Source organism: Lemur catta, chromosome 1 (assembly GCF_020740605.2).
Source record: "Lemur catta isolate mLemCat1 chromosome 1, mLemCat1.pri, whole genome shotgun sequence".
In the NCBI taxonomy this organism is placed as follows: domain Eukaryota; kingdom Metazoa; phylum Chordata; class Mammalia; order Primates; family Lemuridae; genus Lemur; species Lemur catta.
Genome location: NC_059128.1, coordinates 52,691,842 through 52,711,238, shown reverse-complemented (window position 1 = coordinate 52,711,238; position 19,397 = coordinate 52,691,842). Strand labels below are relative to the sequence as shown.

At 39.3% G+C, this 19,397-nt stretch overlaps 1 long non-coding RNA gene across 3 annotated transcripts in view; it reads left to right on the top strand.

Moving 5' to 3' along the window:
* The window catches only part of LOC123649836, a 46,522-nt gene extending 27,879 nt beyond the window's left edge, over nt 1–18,643 (top strand). The window contains exons 3-4 of one of the 3 annotated variants that reach the window (XR_006739158.1): nt 17,266–17,390; nt 18,597–18,643. This is a non-coding gene — a long non-coding RNA (uncharacterized LOC123649836). Of the gene's footprint in view, nt 1–17,265; nt 17,565–18,596 lie in introns of those variants that run through there. The other 2 variants (XR_006739159.1, XR_006739156.1) reach the window with 2 other exon arrangements.
* Nucleotides 18,644–19,397: the final 754 nt, after the last annotated feature.

The window sequence follows — 19,397 nt, the reverse complement described above, 5'->3', positions numbered from 1 at the left end:
GAGTCACAGACTCATATCTGTTCACCTAAGACCCAGTTCTATTATTCTAGAGTCCCTTTTCTTAATAAATGGAATCACCGTTCATTCTATTCCTATAACTAGAAACCAGCTAGATATCCTTAAGAGCTCCCTCGCCTTCACTTTCCATATGCTATGCAAAGCCAAGTGATGGCAATTTTACTTTCTAAATATCTCTACAATTCATTTTTTTTCTTCCTGCTGCTACCATACTAGTCCATAATCTGGGCATAGATTATTTTCTTAGATTCTCTTCATATGTACCACTGCAATAACATTTTATCTAGTCTTTTACAATAGCATGATTCCTCTACTCCTTCAACTCCCACCCACTACAACTGATCCCTACATTAGAAATTCATTCTCAGTACTACAACTGGAGTCTTATAATGCAAATTGGATTACATCATCTCTTTGCTCAACAAATATCAATAATTTTCTGTGACTCTTTGGATGTAGATCATAATTTTTACCATAGCCTACAAGGAAATGCTATTATTATTGCTTTTATTTCAAAATATTAAGGGGGTACAGATGTTTTTGATACATGACTTGAGTCAGGGCTATAAGTGTGCCCATCCCCCGAATAGGGTTCATTGTACCTGTTAGGTAGGTTTTCACCCATGCCCTCCGTCCCCCTCCCCCTTGCTTGATTTCTACTGAGTTTTACTTCCCTCGGTGCACATGGGAGCTTATCAGTTAGTTCCAGTTTAATAGTGAGTACCTGTGCTGTTTGTTTTTCCACTCTTTAGATAATTCATTTAGGATAATGGTCTCCAGTTCCATCCAAACTTTGCAAAAGGCATTAATTCATCCTTTTCTATGGCTGAATAGTATTCCATGGTCTACATATACCACATTTTGTTGAAATACTCATGAATAGATGGACATTTGGGTTGATTCCCCATCTCTGCAATTGTGAATTGTGCTGTGATAAACAGCACAATTTGAGTGCAGGTGTCTTTTTGATAAAATGACTTCTTTTCCTTTGGGTAAATACCTAGTGATGAGATTGTTTGATCTAATGGTAGGTTGACTTTGCTTCTTTGAGGAATCTCCATATTGTTTTCCATAGAGGTTGTACTAATTTGCAGTCCCACCAACAGTGTGTAAGCATTCCTTTCTGCATCCATGCCAACATCTATTGTTTTTGAACTTTTTAATAAAGGCCATTCTGACTGGGATAAGCTGAAATCTCACTGTGGTTTTAATTTGCATTTTATTGATGATTAGTGACATTGAGCATTTTTTCATATGTTTATTGGCCATTTGTCTATCTTCTTTTAAAAGCTTCTGTTCATGTCTTTTGCCCACTTTTTAATGGGGCAGTTTGATTTTTTTTTTCTGATTTGCTTGAGTTCTTTATAGATTCTGGTTATTAGTCCTTTATTGGATGTATGGCTTGTGAATATTTTCTCCCAGTCTGTAGGTTGTTTATTTGCCCTGTTAATTATTTCCTTGGCTGTGCAGAAGCCTTTTAATTTAATCATGTCTCATTTTTAAATTTTTGTTGTTGCTGTAATTGCCATTGGGGTCTTCTTCATAAATTCTTTGCCTATGCCGATATCTAGAAGAGTTTTTCCAATATTTTCTTCTAGAATTCTTATGGTTTTATGCCTAACATTTAAGTCTTTTATCTATCTTGAATTAATTTTTGTAAGAGGTGAGAGACAGAGATCCTGTTTCATTCTTCTGCATGTCGCCATCCAATTTTCCTAGCACCATTTATTGAATAGGGCTTCTTTTTCCCAGTGTATATTGTCTATTTTGTCAAAGATCAGATGGCTGTAAGTAAATGGTTTATATCTGGGTTTTCTGTTCTGTTCCATTGGTCTATGTCTCTGTTTTTGTGCCAATACCATGCTGATTTAGTTACCGTAGTCTTGTAGTGTAGTTTGAAATCTGGTAATGTGATGCCTCTCAATTTGTTCCTTTAGCTTAAGATTACTTTGGCTATTTGGGCTCTTTTCTGGTTACACATAAAGTGTAGAGTTATTTTTTATAGATCTGTGAAATATGACATCAGCATTTTGATGGGGATTGCATTGACTCTATAAACCACTTTGGGTAGTATGGACATTTTAACAATGTTGATTCAACCAATCCATGAGCATGATGTTTTTCCACTTGTTTGTATCTTCTGTGATTTCCTTCCTCAGTGTTTTGTAGTTCTGTTTGTAGAGATCTTTCACCTCCTTGGTTGAGTACATTCCTAGGTATTTTATTTTCTTTGTAGCAATTGTAAATGGTATTAAGACTTTGATTTGATTCTCAGCTTCACTATTATTCATGTATAGGAATGCTACTGATTTATGTACATTGATTTTGTAACCTGAGACTTTGCTGAATTTATTTATCAATTCCAGTAGTCTCTTAGTGGAATATGTGGGGTTTTCTAGGTATAAGATCATGTCATCTGCAAAAGGCAATAGTTTGACCTCCTCTTTCCCCATGTGGACACTTTTAATTTCTTTCTCTTGCCTGATTCCTCTGGGTAGGACTTCCAACACTATGTTGAATAGAAGTGGTGACAGTGGTCATCTTGTCTAGATTCAGTTCTTAGGGGGAATGTTTTCAACTTTTCCCCATTCAGTGTGATGCTGGCTGTGAGTTTGTTGTATATGGCTTTTATAATTTTGAGATATATTCCTTCGATGCCTAGTTTCTTCAGAGTTTTTTTCATGAAAGGCTGCTGAATTTTGTTAGATGCTTCTTCTGCATCAATTGAGATGATCATATAATCATTGTTTTTGCTTCTATTTATGTGGTGAATCACATTTGTTGATTTACGTATGTTGAACCATTCTTAGACCCCTGGGATGAAGTCCACTTGGTCATGGTGGATTACTTTTTTGATATGCTGTTGAATTTGGTTTGCTAGAATTTTATTGAGGATTTTTGCATCTATATTCTTAAGGGATATATTGGTCTGTCATTTTCTTTTTTGTTGTATCCTTTCCTGGCTTTGGTATAAAGGTGATACTGGCTTTGTGGAATGAACTGGGGAGGATTACCTCCTTCACTATGCTATGGAGTAATTTCTGAAGAATGGGTACCAACTCTTCTTTGTAAGTCTGGTAAAATTTGGCAGTGAATCCATCTGGTCCAGAGCTTTTTTTGTTTTAAGACGTTTTATTGCTGCTTTAATCTCATTGCTTGTTATTAGTCTGTTCAGGAGTGCTATTTCTTCCTGATGGAGTCTTAGGATGTTGTGTGTTTTCAGAAATTTGCCCACTTCCTCTATGTTTTCTAGTTTATGTGCATAGAGATTTTCATAGTATTCACAGATGATATTTTGTATTTCTGTGGTATCAGTTGTGATGTCTCCTTTCTTATTTATAATTGAGCTTATATGAGTTCCTTGTCTTCTATTTCTGGTTAATCTAGCAAGAGGCCTATCAATTTTGTTTCTCTTTTCAAAGAACCAACTTTTTATTTTGTTGATCTTCTGTATAATTTTCTTGTTTTCAGGTTCATTTACTTTTGCTCTGATCTTAGTTATTTCTTTTCTTCTGCTGGCTTTGGGCTTGGTTTGCTCTTCCTTTTCTAGTTCCTTGAAATACATCATTAGATTGTTAATTTGTAATCTTTCTGTCTTTTTGTTGTAGACATTTGAGGTTATGAATTTTCCCCCTAGGACTACTTTTGCTGTATCCCAAAGATTTTGGTAGCTCTGTCTTCTTTGTCATTCAGTTCAAGGAATCTTTTAAATTCCAACTTAATTTCATCATTGATCCAATAATCATTCAGCAGTAGGTTGTTTAATTTCCATGACTTTGTGTAGAATTTGGTGTTTATCTTTGAGTTGATTTCTAGTTTTATTTCACTATGGTCTGAGAAGATATATAGTATGATTTCAGTTTTTTTGAAGTTGTTGAGCCATGTTTTGTGGCCTACAATATGCTCAGTTTTGGAGAATGTTCCACGTGCTAATGGGTCGAATGAATGTTCAGTGGTTTTTAAATAAAATGATCTGTAAATATCTGTTAGACCAAATTTTTCTAGAGTCCAGTATTTATGTAGGTCCAGTATTTATTTATTTTCTGCTTAGATGATCTGTTCAGTTCTTTCAGTGGGTGTTGAAGTCCCCAGCAATTACAATGTTGCTGTTTTTCTCTCTAGGTAGTTCAGCAGTCCCCAACTTTTTGGTACCAGGGACTGGTTTCATGAAAGATGATTTTTCCACACACTAGGCGTAGGGGATGATTTTGGGATGATTCAAGCACATTGCATTTATTGTACAGTCAAACCTCTCTGCTAATGATAATCTGTATTTGCAGCCACTTCCCAGTGCTCGCATCACTGCCTCAAGTCCACGTCAGATCATCAGGCATTATATTCTCATAAGAAATGTGCAACCTAGATCCCTTCCATGTAGTTTATAGTAGGGTTCATGTTCCTATCATGATCTAATGCCCCTGCTGATCTTACAGGAGGTGGAGTGTATGCGGTAATACAAGTGATGGGGAGCAGCTGTAAATACAGATGAAGCTTTGCTTGCTCGCCTGCTGCTCACCTCCTTCTGTGTGGCCCAGTTCCTAACAGGCCACGGACTGGTACTGGTCCACAGCCCAGGGGTTGGGGACCACGGAGTTAGCTCTAGTAGGGTTTCCTTTATGAATCTGGGCATTCCTGTTTTAGGTGCATAAGTATTTAGGAGTGTTAGGTCTTCTTATTGAATTGTTACCTTTACCATTATATAATGACCATCTTTGTCTTTCTTTACTATTATTGACTTGAAGTCAATTTTATCTGATACAAGAATGGCTACACCTGCTTTCTTTTGGTTTCCATTTGCATGGAATATTTTTTTCCATCCCTTGACCTTGAGTCTGTAAGAGTCTTTGTGGGTTAGGTGTGTTTCCTGGAGAGAGCAGATACTTGGCTTATATGTTTTCATCCATTCAGCCAGCCTATGTCTCTTGAGTGGGAACTTCAAACCATTTATATTTATTGATAGGATTGATATGTGGAATGCTGTTCTGTTTATCCTGTTGGTTAGTACCTTTTTGCTTTGTTTTACATCTTGTACTATTGTATTATTTAAGCTTTGAGCTTTAGCTTTTGGGTGGTTTTACACTGGAGGTTGACCATTGTGCTGATCCATGCATAATGCAGATCTGAGTATTTCCTGCACGGCAGGTTTCATCTTGACAAATTCCCTCTGTGTTTGCTTGTCTGGAAAAGTCTTTGTTTCTCCTTTGTTTATGAAACTTAGTTTTGCAGGATACAAAATTCTAGGCTGGCAGTTCTGTTTAAGAAGACTGAGGATGGGCCGGGCACGGCTCACGCTTGTAATCCTAGCCCTCTGGGAGGCCGAGGCAGGTGGATCGCTTGAGGTCAGGAGTTCGAGACCAGCCTGAGCGAGACCCCGTCTCTACTAAAAATAGAAATAAATTATCTGGACAATTAAAAAAATATATATAGAAAAAATTAGCCAGGCATAGTGGCACATGCCTGTAGTCCCAGCTACTCGGGAGGCTGAGGCAGTAGGATCCCTTAAGCCCAGGAGTTTGAGGTTGTTGTGAGCTAGGCTGATGCCACGGCACTCACTCTAGCCCGGGCAACAAAGTGAGATTCTGTCTCAAAAAAAAAAAAGAAGACTGAGGATGGGACCTCAGTCCCTTCTGGTTTGTAATGTCTCAGTTGAGAAGTCTGCACTTAGCCTGATGGGGTTTCCTTTGTAAGTTACTTGACATTTTTGCCTTACAGTTTTCAGGAGTTCCTCCTTTGTGTTGACTTTAGCCAGTCTGATGTCTATATGTCTTGGCGATTGCGTCTTTGCAATGAATCTCCCAGGTGTTCTTTGAGCTACTTGTACATGGATGTCTAAATCTCTAGCAAGACTGGGGAAGTTTTCCTCAATCATTCCCTCAAATAGGTTTTCCAGCCCATGTGTGTTTTCTTGTTCTTCCTCTGGGATGCCTATGATTCTTATATTTGAGCTTTTTCCATAATCCCAAATTTCTCATTAGCTTTGTTTCTCTTAATTCTCTTTTCATTATTTTTAACTGTCTGATTTAATTCAAAAGAGTTGTCTTCAAGCTCTGAGATTCTTTCTTCTGCCTGGTCTAGTGTATTCTTAAAGCTTTCCACTGTGTTTTGTATTTCCTTAAATGAATTTTTCATTTCCAGAAGTTCCATTTGGTTTTTCTTTAATATGTCAATCTTTTGGTGAATTTTTGATTCATTTACTGAATTTATTTTCTGGTTTCTTTGAGTTGGTTCTCCATTTTGTCTTGTATTTTGTTGAGCTTCCTTACAATCCATATTTGGAATTTTTTATCTTTCATTTCAATATTTTCATTTTGGTTTGCATCCATTGCTTTAGAGCTGGTGTTCCCTTTTGGGGGTGACTTTTTGCTCTCATTTTTCATACTCTGGAGCTCTTTCGCTGATTCCTTCTTATCTGGCAGCACGATTGAGTCCTGGGTGTACTGGGTCTGGCTTTTGTGCCTGTCCCTGGATCCCTGAAGATCAATCCCTGACCAGCATGCCAGGGAGAAGCATGCTGGTCCCGAGTTACCTATAAGATGTTCAAGCAGGTTTGATAACCCTCTTATGTTGCCTCTTTCCTGCTGTCTTCACCTGTTCCCAGCAATGTGAATTGTACTGGGTCCTCTAGCTTAATCTCTGAGATGGTAGAGGTGCTTATGAGTACAGACCAGCCGTGCCCTATTTGACTGAGTTGATACATTATGTGATGAGCTGTAGTGTTGTTCTCCCTGTCAGTGGTTGATGCTTGCATGAAAGAGCCAACTGCCAAGGTATTCTTTTGTGCCTATGGTAGGCTCTGGTCCCTCAGGTGGAGCACGTGAGTGTCCCAAGATTTAGGAGGGTCCCTTTAGTTCCCAGGGGTTGCTTGATCCACCACCACAGCAGAGGTGGGTGGAGGAGTGAGGTAGATCATGGTTAGGTTGTGTAAACCTGTAAGGCTTTGCAAAGCCTCAGCTGGGCCCAGAGGTTGCTTTTCTGGCCACTAGGGAGAGACACTGGAAGGAAAGTCAGGACAGGCTATCTGGACTGGGAGGGCTGACCACAGGGGAGGTCCCTAAACTCTTGGTTGCTATGGCACTGGGCTGGGATCTTCCCAGCCTAATCCAGTAGGGCAGGTTGCCTATGGGGAGGGGTAGGCACTCTCCCAGAGCACTATGTCTCCCCATGACAGCACTCTCCCATCAGTTCTGTCCTTGTGGGCACCCTTGTTGCCCAAGTCCAGCTCCCAGAACTCCCCTTTGTGTCCCCTAACCGCCTGCTCAAGTCTAGGGGACCCTGGGTCTGGTCTGGTTGTCTGACCCACTGGCATGCGACCCCGCTAAATGCCAGTGGGCAGCGAGCACCCAGATTGGCCCCTGTACCGCTACAGATCCCCAAGGGGCAAGGCGTGGGTCCTACACTCTGTGGGAACCACAGTCTGTAGCATGTGCCTGCTTCCAGGAGGAGGCTGCTCGCCAAAATCTGGGCTCAAACTGCTTTTCCTTTTGCAGTGGATAGAGGCGGAATGGGGAAGGAAGCATCTGAATGGGAGAAAACCAGTTCCCGGGTCTCTCATGCCACTCTCCTAGGAGGGGAGCCCCCTGTAGATTGTCCAAGCTCTGGGATCATGCAAGTTCTCTCCACTATTCCATGTTTGTCACTGTGCCTGGGCTTGTGGGGGGTGGAAAAGCCTCTAGGAAACTTGGTGGTCCACTGGTCACCAAAGGTGCATAGTGGGGAGAAGGGAACTCCCCCTTACCCTTTCACAGAGCTCCGAGCCTCTCTGGGTTTGATCCTCACTGATCTCTTCTTTATCTTCTTCCTTCTCTGCTTTGCAATTTTCCTCCCTGAGGTCCCCAGCAGTCTCCATCAACTCTCTCTGTGATCCATACCTGTGCTGCAACAATCCTCCCCTTTCCTTTATCAGATATCCTACCTTCATGCCAAGATGGTTCGGTAAGTGATGTCTCTAGTCATCCACCTTTTTTCCCCCCGGAAATGCTAATATTGATGAGACTTGAGAACTGTGTTAATGTGTGGGATAGTCAGGGGGGACTTTCAAAGACAGCACACTTTTGAGTTTATATATTTGAGGACCTACAGTCAAGATGATTCCCTTAAAGATATAATTTCCCTGAATTGATACTTAGTCAATGAAGGCAAACAGGTTTATCACAGATTGATAAATTCATAAAATTAGTGGAGATTTTTAATTGCTCATTATTTGTGTATTATAGACACCTGTTTTTCTGTGTTCATCCTTTTCTTGTTTGTCTATTATTAGTCCACTTGCCTTCAAAATGAGCACTGCAGTTCTGTGAGGTATCTTCGGGAGATTATGCAGAAAATAGATTTGTTTCTGATAATCTTTAAGATGTAAGATGGTTTTGTAGCAGGTGGCCAGTGCCATAGTTTGCAGTGTTTTCGTTTTTTGCCCACCTCTTCCCACCCTAACACAATTGCTTTTATTTTTCTGCCTATTTTTTTTGTCAATAGCCAAACTATTATTTGTCTGCTCCTGAGAATAGATTATTATACAAAATTCTAATCAACTACTCCAAATGCTAACTCTTGTAGCTAGAAGATCTCAAACATTTTTAGCTAAACAAAGGAAAAATACCTTGGTTTTTTCCCTTTTGGATAGCATGGGGAATTTTTTGTTTAGTTTTTATGAGGTAAAATATGAGTGTCTTTGTGTATATTGGATTTCTCTGGGGACAATTTTGGTATAAAGAAACTACTGCATGCATCAGAAGAACATAAAGATTCATGCTGTCCAAGTGTCTTTAAGATTTTATCTAAAGAGCTCCATTTAAAAAAGGCTATTAAGTAGAGCTACTAAAATAAATCGTAAAAAAATATAATGTAAATTTCAAAGTAGGCTAGTATAGCAGGTTGAGAAGTAGAACTTTTCCTGTTCTTTCTGATTTTGGGCTGAGCTCCCAGAGCTAAGAACAATGCACATTCGTGCCTGGAGTTTCTAAAGAAGGGATGCTGCTCCATCTGTGTAGAACTTGCTATGGCCACATTCCTTGCCAGGGGAACAATTCTAGGCAGTTTCTTGCATATGGTGGCTCTGTGCGTGCCATATGACTCTCTCAGCTCTTCTACAGCTAATTGGGGATTGTTAGATCCAGTGCTCTCTCACCCCAACTGTAGCCAGGCCAGTGGCCTATGAGAAGATGCCATGAAGGCTCTGCCCACATAGAAGCAACAGCCATTTGCTGGTCAATGAGATTCTTTCTTTGAGTTTCATTTTGTTTTTTAAATAGAAGTTACAGCCAGATAGCCAGCTGGTTATAGGAGCGAAAGTCAGACAAGCACAGATGAACTGAGTCATGTCAGTGTTGAAACATTAAAATAGAGATCCACCAACTCCTGCTAGAGCTGCCTGAATTCATATTTTAAATACGATAAGGTTCTATTTAAGTTTCATGTAAGCTTGTTTTCAGGTATCAGCCAGGTTTAGGCTCTTGGGAATGGTGCTCATCACCTGTCAGTTTATGGGAGACACTTTTCCTATTTCTGTTCTCTATGCATATCCACTTGAAATCCATATGTGAGCCACTGTAGTTGTTGCACCAGTAACTCTATTTGAAGTTTCCACTATAATTCTTATCCACTTGAGCTATAAGGACTGACAGCATATTCTGTTGCCATCTTGACTCCTTTAGGCTCAGGAAGTGCAGTTAGATTTTGTACCTGTCAGGAAAGGAAGGTTTGGTAATACAGTGTTTATTTTACAGAGTAATAATCTTTTCTTAATGTTATTCTCAATCCTATTCCAAAAAGTTCCACTGCCAAATAAAAACTTCACTTCTAAGGAGAAAACATGTAATAGATAGGATTCAATATAGGGTTCATGCTGTTGGCTTTTGATGGGTTGGTTATAAAAGATTAATGTGTGGTTATATAGAAATCTAAAAGGTTTTACTAAAGAGAGATAGAGAGAGGAAGAGAAATTCAGCTCTCTTTTCCAGGTTTATGCTTTCCACCATGAACCCAAGAGAATAATCCAGCCTCTATAAATAACTGCAGGCCTCACTGAGTTTCTGTAGATTTTCTGGAGGGAAATTGTATTGAAATTCTCATGGTCACTATCATCTCCGCCTGTTAAATTGGCAGTGGAAATGACCCTCTCTCCCTCCAAGGTTGTGGTGGGTGAGTTATAAACATAGAACATGCAGGGACTCCAGCCTGACCTTCTGGCTGCTCTAAATGTTTTTCTTCCTGGTAGCTTTTCTTCTAGACACCACTTGGCAACCTTTCTCCATGACAGCAGCTCTCAGCACTTTTTCTTATAACTGACTTTCACGAAACTTAGGGGGCTTTCTTTAGCAGTTGCCACTCTTACATGCAAGGGCTTAGTCATCTTTTAACTCCATTGCTGATCACAGGCCCTGGGAGGTAAGAATTTGTTGAATGAATGAGGGAATGAGCCTGGGCAGCTTAAGATTTGCTCTTCCAACACCATTTCTAAATGATAGCTTTTATCAGAGTCCCTGCCAGTCCACACAGGACAGCTATAATGTTACACTGCTCTTTAAAAAAAGAGAGCAATTATTTTAAGAACCTTAATTCTATATATGGTTATTACATAAGGCGAATGCTAGTTGTCATGGGAGATACAAAGATAAGCACAACATAATCCCTGGCCTGTAGGAGTTTATAATATGGTGGAAGAGACAGAGATGTTAGTAACTTTAACACAGGTAAAATTCTGCAAAGACTTCGAGGATATGGTTACTCTTGAGCTGGTCTTTGAAGGCTAGAGAAATGCAACACTTGGATATGGTGTGAGAGAGGAAAGAGTTATTCCAGGAGGAACAACATGAACAAAAGCATTGGAACAAGCAAGAAGGAGGCATGACTAGAGAACGAAGGCAGCACGACACAGCTTTGTATGTGTGTAATGACTGGAAAGGTAACATGGGAACCATTTTTTAAAGGGTTTTGAATGCCAAACAGAGCATTTTGGATTTTATTTTGAGCAAAAGTGAAAGCCATCAAATAGTTTTGAGCAAGGAAGTGATATGTAGTAGAATTGTGTAATGAAGTGGTTTTTAATTGGCAAAATGAGAAACTTATGTGAAATTTGTAGGAAATGACCATACTGGGTTCTTACTCAAATTGACTCAGAATTTATGGGGTGGAACATGGGTGTATGACTTTTAAGCTCCACAGGTTGTTCTGATGCACGCTAGTAATTAAGAACACCTGGCATAGTAGAATGGGCACTAGAGAAGCTGTCAAAACACCAGACTTTTTTCATGGCCAAGTGACTTTTCTGAATTTCAGTTTCCACATATAAAAAGAATTAGGAATAATAATGCCTGCAATTTCCATCTCTTAGGTTATTGGGAAGATCATATGTGATAATATAAGATTCATAGGCCACATAACAATGTTTTAGTCAACGACAGACCACATATATGAATACAATGGTGGTCTCATAAGATTGTAATGGAGCTGAAAAATTCCTATTGCCTATTGATGTCCTAATTAGGGTAATGCATTACCTTTTCTATGTTTAGATATGTTTAGATACACAAATACTTTCATGCTTATATTTCAGTGCAAACTTTCCCCTCCACTTTCCTTAGCCCCTCTTTCTCCTTTCCTTTCTTCTACCCTTTCTCTCCTCCCTTCATAATCCATGTTAACAACCTGGAGTGTGTCTTCTCCTATTTTTCTCCATGTACATATAATCTTAATGAGAATGAACACTTTTACAATGCTTATTATAGCACCAGGTACTGTTGTAAGTGCTCTACATATTTTAGCTCCTTTAATCCTCATGTCAACTTTGTGAGTTAACTACTCTTATTAGCCCCATTTACTCATGAAAGGATTGTGGTACAGAGGTAAAGCAAGTGCTTGGGTTTGAACTTGGGCAGCCTGGCTCCAGAGTCTGTTTTAACCACTGCACATACTGCCTTTGTATATGTCCATATACACATCTACAGTTAGGTTCCCCCCCCCCCCCCCCGATGAAAATAAGATCATTTATACATAGCTTTCTGCATCTTGTCCTTTTTTCTAACAATATTTCATGGGCTGGGCATGGTGGCTCACACTTGTAATCTCAGCACTTTGGGAGGCTTTCAGACCAGGAGCTTGAGACCAGCCTGGGCAACAGCGAGATCCCATCTCTACCACAAATAAAAAATTAGGTGAGCGTGGTGGCATGCCTATAGTCCCAGCTTTTTGGGAGGCTGAGGCAGGAGGATTGCTTTAGCCCAGGAGTTTGAGGTTGCAGTGAACTATGATCACACCACTATATTTTATTAATAGCACTGGTAACACAGTGAGGCCCTGTCTCAATAAAAAAACCAAACAAACAATATTTTATGGAAGTCCTGCCAAGATATGGTTTAGCTCTGATTCATTGTTTTTAAAGTCTACATAATATTCCCTGGTGTGGATATACTATATTTGGCCATTCACCAGTTCACTTTTTTCCTTGTTCCTTGTACTTATGTCTTCAAATGCTGGGGCTTGTATTTCAGTTGGATGGATTTCCAGGAAGTGGGTGCTGGGTGGGAATATATCTGCAATTTAATTTTTAATAGATTGTCAGATTGCTTCCCAAAAATTCTTCAACACTTCACATTATCATCAGCAATGTATGAGAGCCCTCTTTTACCACATCCTACCAATTTAGATTTTATAGCTCTTTTTAATTTTTGCCAATCTGATGGGTATAAAGGAATTTCTCATTACTTTATTTTACATTTTTCTATTAGTGAGTTTGAGTATCTTCTCATGTTTTTGTATTTGCTTTAGTATAAATTGCCTATTTGTATTCATTGCCTAATTTTTTATTAACTTGTGCATTTTTTCTTACGAAAAGTAAGAGTACTTTCTGTGTTACAGATAATAATCCTTTGTCATTTGTGTTCCTAATACTGTCCCCTCAGATCTATCGTTTGTATATGATTTTGTTTATGATATATATTTTCAATATATCAGTTTATTAATGAAGTTCATGAATTATATTTTCATAGTTCCTGATCTTGAAATAATTTATATTCCTAGAATATGCTTTACTTGGTCTTAGGGTAATATTAATTTAAAAGTTGTTAGATTCTATTTATACTTTTTTTTTTTTGAGACAAAGTCTCGCTCTGTTGCCCGGGCTAGAGTGCAGTGGCATCATCATAGCTCACTACAATCTCCAACTCCTGGGCTCAAGAGATCCTCCTGCTTCAGCCTCCTGAGTAGCTGGTACTACAGACATGTGCCATCACACTGGACTAATTTTTCTATTTTTTGTAGAGATGGGGGTCTCACTATGTTGCCCAGGATAGTCTTGAACTCCTGGCCTCAAACAATCCTCCCACCTTGGCCTCCCAAAGTGCTGGGAGTACAGATGTGAGCCACTGTGCCTGGCCTGTTTACCTATACTTTAAGAATGTTACACTTTGTTTGGTCAGTTGTATTCCCCTGTAATAGCCACATTCCTGCATGATCTTCTAGAACCTTGACACTTTCTTGCATCAAGAGGTAGAATCCATTTCTGGTCCCTTTAATTTGAACTGGACTTTGACTTCCTCAATGAATTGAGTGCTGAGGAAGTGACATTGTGTGACTTCCAAGGCCTGTTTGAAATTGTGAGGAAGCCCAGGCCACATGGAGAGATCAGTTCAGGTGTTTCAGTTCAGGTGTTCTGGCTTATGGCCCCAGCTAAGGTCTCAACTAAACCAGAATCAACCACCAGACATGTGGATGAACCTTCAGACAATTCTAGTCCCCAGCCTTTAAGCTGCCGCACCTTAGACTGAGTAGAGCAGAAAGGAATTATTCTCACCAAGCCCCGCCCAAATTGCATATAATTGGTTTAAGCCACTAAATTTTGGGAGAATTTATTATGTGGTCATAGAAGGAAATAGATTTTGATATCTGCAAGTGGGATGCCATGTAACAGAAACCAAAAAATGTGGCAGTGGCTGAAGGTAGGTAAGACAGAATGAGACAGAAGGCAGAAGTGATGTGACTGTGAAAGCCTGATGGCCCTCAAGGAGGCTGTCAAAGGCCGGACGCAGCGGCTCACGCCTGTAATCCTAGCACTCTGGGAGGCTGAGGCTGGTGGATTGTTTGAGCTCAGGAGTTCGAGACTAGCCTGAGCAAGAGCGAGACCCCGTCTCTACTAAAAATAGAAAGAAATTATATGGACAGTTAAAAATATATATAGAAAAAATTAGCCGGGCATGGTGGCGCATGCCTGTAGTCCCAGCTACTCAGGAGGCTGAGGAAGGAGGATCGCTTAAGCCCAGGAGTTTGAGGTTGCTGTGAGCTAGGCTGACTCCATGGCATTCACTCTAGCCGGGGCAGCAGAGTGAGACTCTGTCTCAAAAAAAAAAAAAAGGCTGTCAGAGAAGATTTAAAGGAAATTGGGAAAATGTCATTGGGAGCTGGAGAAAAGAGGATCCTTGTTAGGTTACGACATAAAGTTTGGCAATATTGTCACCTATGGTAATGTGGAAAGTAGCAAATGGTTATAATGAATTGCATGATAAGGATATTTCCAGGGAGAGGTTTGAGGTATTACCTGGCTCCATGCTGCTTATAGTAAAATATAATAGGAGAGAGGTAAGCTAAAAAAAGAATTGTTAAATATAAAGGAGGCAGAACTTGTTGAGTTTGAAAATAAAGCTTTCTCTTTTCCAGTTTCTCCAGATGGCAGACAATTCTAAAATTATGAAAAGGCTTATGGAAGGAAATAAAATCTAGGGTATTGTCAGGAAAACATGCTTTACTATGAAGCCAAGAGAGTGATTGTAAAAATCTTAGTTAAGACCTCAGGAAATTTAATGTCATGCCTCACATGACAATAGTCCCTCCAAGAATCTCAAGGACACGCCATGCCTTACAGATCCTCTTCATTAAACAAAAAGTCCTCTAAGAATTTTAAGAGCATTATCCCTCAGCACCCTTACAGGAAGCTCAAGGACTTATCTTGAAAAGATTTGTGGGTGCAGCTTTTGTCTAATTGAGTGAATTATAAGTTGATTCACAAGAAATCCACACAGTTTTTTGTTTTAAATAGACTATTTTTTTTTTTTTTTTTTTGAGACAGAGTCTCACTTTGTTACCCGGGCTAGAGTGAGTGCCGTGGCATCAGCCTAGCTCACAGCAACCTCAAACTCCTGGGCTTAAGCGATCCTACTGCCTCAGCCTCCCGAGTAGCTGGGACTACAGGCATGAGCCACCATGCCCGGCTAATTTTTTTGTATATATATATATTTTTTTTAGTTGGCCAGATAATTTCTTTCTATTTTTAGTAGAGACGGGGTCTCACTCTTGCTCAGGCTGGTCTCGAACTCCTGACCTCGAGCGATCCACCCGCCTCGGCCTCCCAGAGCTAGGATTACAGGCGTGAGCCACCGCGCCCGGCCTAAATAGACTATTTTTTAAGAGCAGTTTAGGTTTACAACAAAATTGAGCTGAAACTATAGAGTTCCTATATGTCCCGCCCACCCTTCCCCTCAAAGTCTCACCCCCTGTCAACATCCATCACTACAGTGGTATGTTTTTTACAATCAATGAACCTACATTGACACATCATTATCCCCCAAGTCCATAGTTTACATTAAGGTTCATTCTTGGTATTGTATATTCTATGAGTTTTGACAAGTGTGTAATGACTCCACCACTGTAGTATTGTACGAAGTAGTTTCACTGCCCTAAAAATCCTCTGTGCTCTGCCTGTCATCCTTCCTTTCCCCCAATCCTTGACAACTATGAATCTTTTTACTGTCCCCATAGTTTTTCATTTTCCAGATGTCATATAGTTGGAGTCATACAGCGTGTAGCCTTTTCAGATTGGCTTTCACTTAGTAATATGCATTTAAGTTTCCTCCATGTCTTTTCATGGCTTAATAGCTCATTTCTTTTTAAGTGCTGAATAATATTCCATTGTCTGCGTATACTAGAGTTTATCCATTCCCTACTGAAGGACATCTTGGTTGTTTCCAAGTGTTGGCAATTATAAATAAAGCTGCTATAAACATCTACATGCAGGTTTCTGTGTAGACACGTTTTCAGCTAATTTGGATAAATATTAATACCAAGGAACATGATTGCTGGGTCATATAAGAGTCTGTTGAGTTATATAAGAAACTGCTAAACTGTCTTCCAAAGTGGCTGTACCATTTTGCATTCTCACCATCAATGAATGAGAGTTCCTGTTTCTCCACATCTTTGCCATCATTTGGTGTTGTCAGTGTTTTGGATTTTCACCATTATGATCGGTGTATAGTGATATCTCAATACTGTTTTAATTTGCAATTCCCTAATGACATAATGTGGAGTATATTTTCATATGCTTACTTGACATCTGTATATCTTCTATAGTGAGGTGTCCATTTAGATCTTTTGCCTACTTTTTAACAGGGGAGTTCATTTTCTTACTGTTGAGTTTTAAGAATTTTTTGTATATTTTAGGTGACAGTATATTTTAGGTATCAGATGTATCTTTTGCAAGTATTTTCTCCCAGTCTGGGCTTTGCTTCTCACTCTGTTGATCCACACAGTTTTTAAAAGGATTTTATTGTCTTGGACCAACAAGCACAGAGACAGTACAAAACAAAAAGAGGCCCTTTTACCTCAAACTTCTACAGACAGGAAGCATTCTCAGAACATGGGTACATTTTGTGAAAAAAGAAGAGTGACTCAGAGGATGGAACCAACAGCCTACAATGGGGAACCATGAGCCACAGTCAATCATTACAGCTGAGCCTTACTCAAAGAACTAGCACTGTGTGTCCAGGTGGACTTCAAACTTTTAACGGACCAATGAACTTCTGTGTCTCTCCTTTCCCCCTTTTTGAATGGAAATGTATAAAGCAGTCATCCCATACCTGCTCCAACATTGTGTATTTGGTGTTTGTGGAGGCATATAATTTATCTTTTTCAGTTTACAGCTCTTCAGATCAAGGGGGACTGTACTTAAGGGGCCGTATTTGAGGAACTATACTCAAGAAGTTCATACCTGGACCTCAAACCTCAGCTTGATGTTATAGGTCTTGAGGAAGGGAATGAGTATATTTTGCATGTTGAGGGGATGTGAACTTTCATAGCCAAAGAGTGGACTGTGGTATGTTATATTTCCAAAACTGGCCTAAGCAATATTTCTGGTCCTACATGCTCTCCTAGAGTCTTGCCTCTTCCCATTAAGAGATGTTTATTTCCCCTCCCCTTGAACCTGTACTACATGACTTCCAAAGTGAGATCATAAAAGATGATACTGCTTCTGCCTATCTTTCTCAGGATGCTTACCCTTGGAACCCAGCCCCCATGATGTGAGGAAGCAGAGGCCACATACAGAAGCCGTGAGCAGCTGTCCTGGCCCCACCTGTGGACTCATCTGACAGCATCAGCCACCACACATGTCAGTGAGTGAGCCTTCGTATGATTTCAGTATGGAGACTTTCGGCCACCCCAGCTAATGCTGAGGGGAGCAGAGATGAGCTGTCCCCTCTTAGGCCTGTCCAAATAGCAATTTCATGAGTAAATTAAATATTATTGTTTTGGGCCACTGCATTGGGATAATTTTTTAATGTAGCCATAGTAACCGAAATAATTAGGTTTATATTAATAGTTTTTAGATTTATTTTTAAATTAAGTTTTGGTAATAAAGTTATGCTGGCTTCATGAAATGAATTGGGAAATATTTTGTCTTTTTATTTGGTATGGAATAATTTAAATAACATTGTAATTATTCTTTAAAAGTTAGGTAGAACTAAGATTTAAAGTCATTTTTTGGTAATTATTATTTAAAATGATAGTCATCTTTCTAATCTCTTCTTTGGTCATTTTGGGGTTTTTTTTCTTGTTTTAATCTGAGTTATTTGTATTCTCTAGGAAATCATACATTTCTCTTTATTCCTAGTCTTGTTAATATTTGTTTTATCTTACATTCTTTTTTTTTTTTTTTTGAGACAAAGTCTCGCTTTGTTGCCCGGCCTAGAGTGAGTGCTGTGGCGTCAGCTTAGCTCACAGCAACCTCAAACTCCTGGGCTTAAGCGATCCTACGGCCTCAGCCTCCCCAGTAGCTGGGACTACAGGCCTGCGCCACCATGCCCGGCTAATTTTTTCTATATATATATTTTTAGTTGGCCAGATAATTTCTTTCTATTTTTTTTAGTAGAGACAGGGTCTCGCTCTACCTGAGGCTGGTCTCGAACTCCTGACCTCGAGCAATCCACCCGCCTTGGCCTCCTAAAGTGCTAGGATTACAGGCGTGAGCCGCCGCGCCTGGCCTATCTTACATTCTTAAGCAGGACCATAAAAGGTTTATTTATCTTTTTAGTCTTAAAAAAAAAAAAAACATCTTTTGGAATTATTTGTCGATTCTACTTTTCCCTCCTATATAAGCAATTACATCTGTTGTCTTTATTCATTCACTCTTAAAATTTTCTTTTGGTATTTGTGCTTTTAAAAAAAAACCCAACAAATCTTAAGGTAAGCATAATGTTCCTGCAGTTTTAGTCATTTTTCTTCATAATGAAAGGATTTAGGGATCTAAATTTTTAAGTGTGGCTATTGTTGTGTTCTGTAAATTTTTTTTTTTTTTGAGACAATATCTCACTCTTATCCAGGTTGGAGTGCAGTGGTGTGATCATAGCTCACTGTGACCTCAAAGTCCTGGGCTTGAGTGATTCTGCCACCTCAGTCTCCTGAGTAGCTGGGACTACAGGTGTATGCCATCACTTCTGACTGATCTCAAAGTCCTGGCCTCAGTGGGTCCTCCGTCCTTATCCTCCCAAAGTGCTAGGATTACAGGTATGAGCCACAGCACCCAGCCCTGTAAATTTTTATGTAAGGTGTTCACCCTTTCATTAATTTTTAGAGTTTATGATTTTTCTCGTTGATCAAGAATTAATATTCAAGTCATTAAGATGTCTCAAACCATTTAAAAAATTATTTCTAATATTATTGTATTATGATCAGTGACTATGGCCTGTTATATATTTACTTTTAAATGTTTGTTATGGTTTGCTTTGTGAAAATTTCTGTAAAACTGTGAACAAATGTAATTCTCTCATTGTGGGAAAGTTTCTACACTTAGGTAGAAAAAAATCATTGAAATAAAACTTTAGAAGGTAAATTTAAGTATAGTCACTCTGCAGACCTGCTTGAATTAGTGGGTTGAAAAAAATCAAGAAGAAATATCTAAAAACTAAGAATAAATACTTACAGAGAAATAAATTATGACAAAGACATTCAATTAAAGATTCATTTTCCATACCCTTTCTATGAAAATTAGTGGAGTTTGTGCATCATCAAAATAATGGCATAAACCAAGGAAGAAGAAAAAGAAATTGAGGGAATTGGATCAGCACAAACGAGAGACAAAGGCATTGTGTTGGTGGAAAGCCAGAGGCCTAGAAATAAGCCAG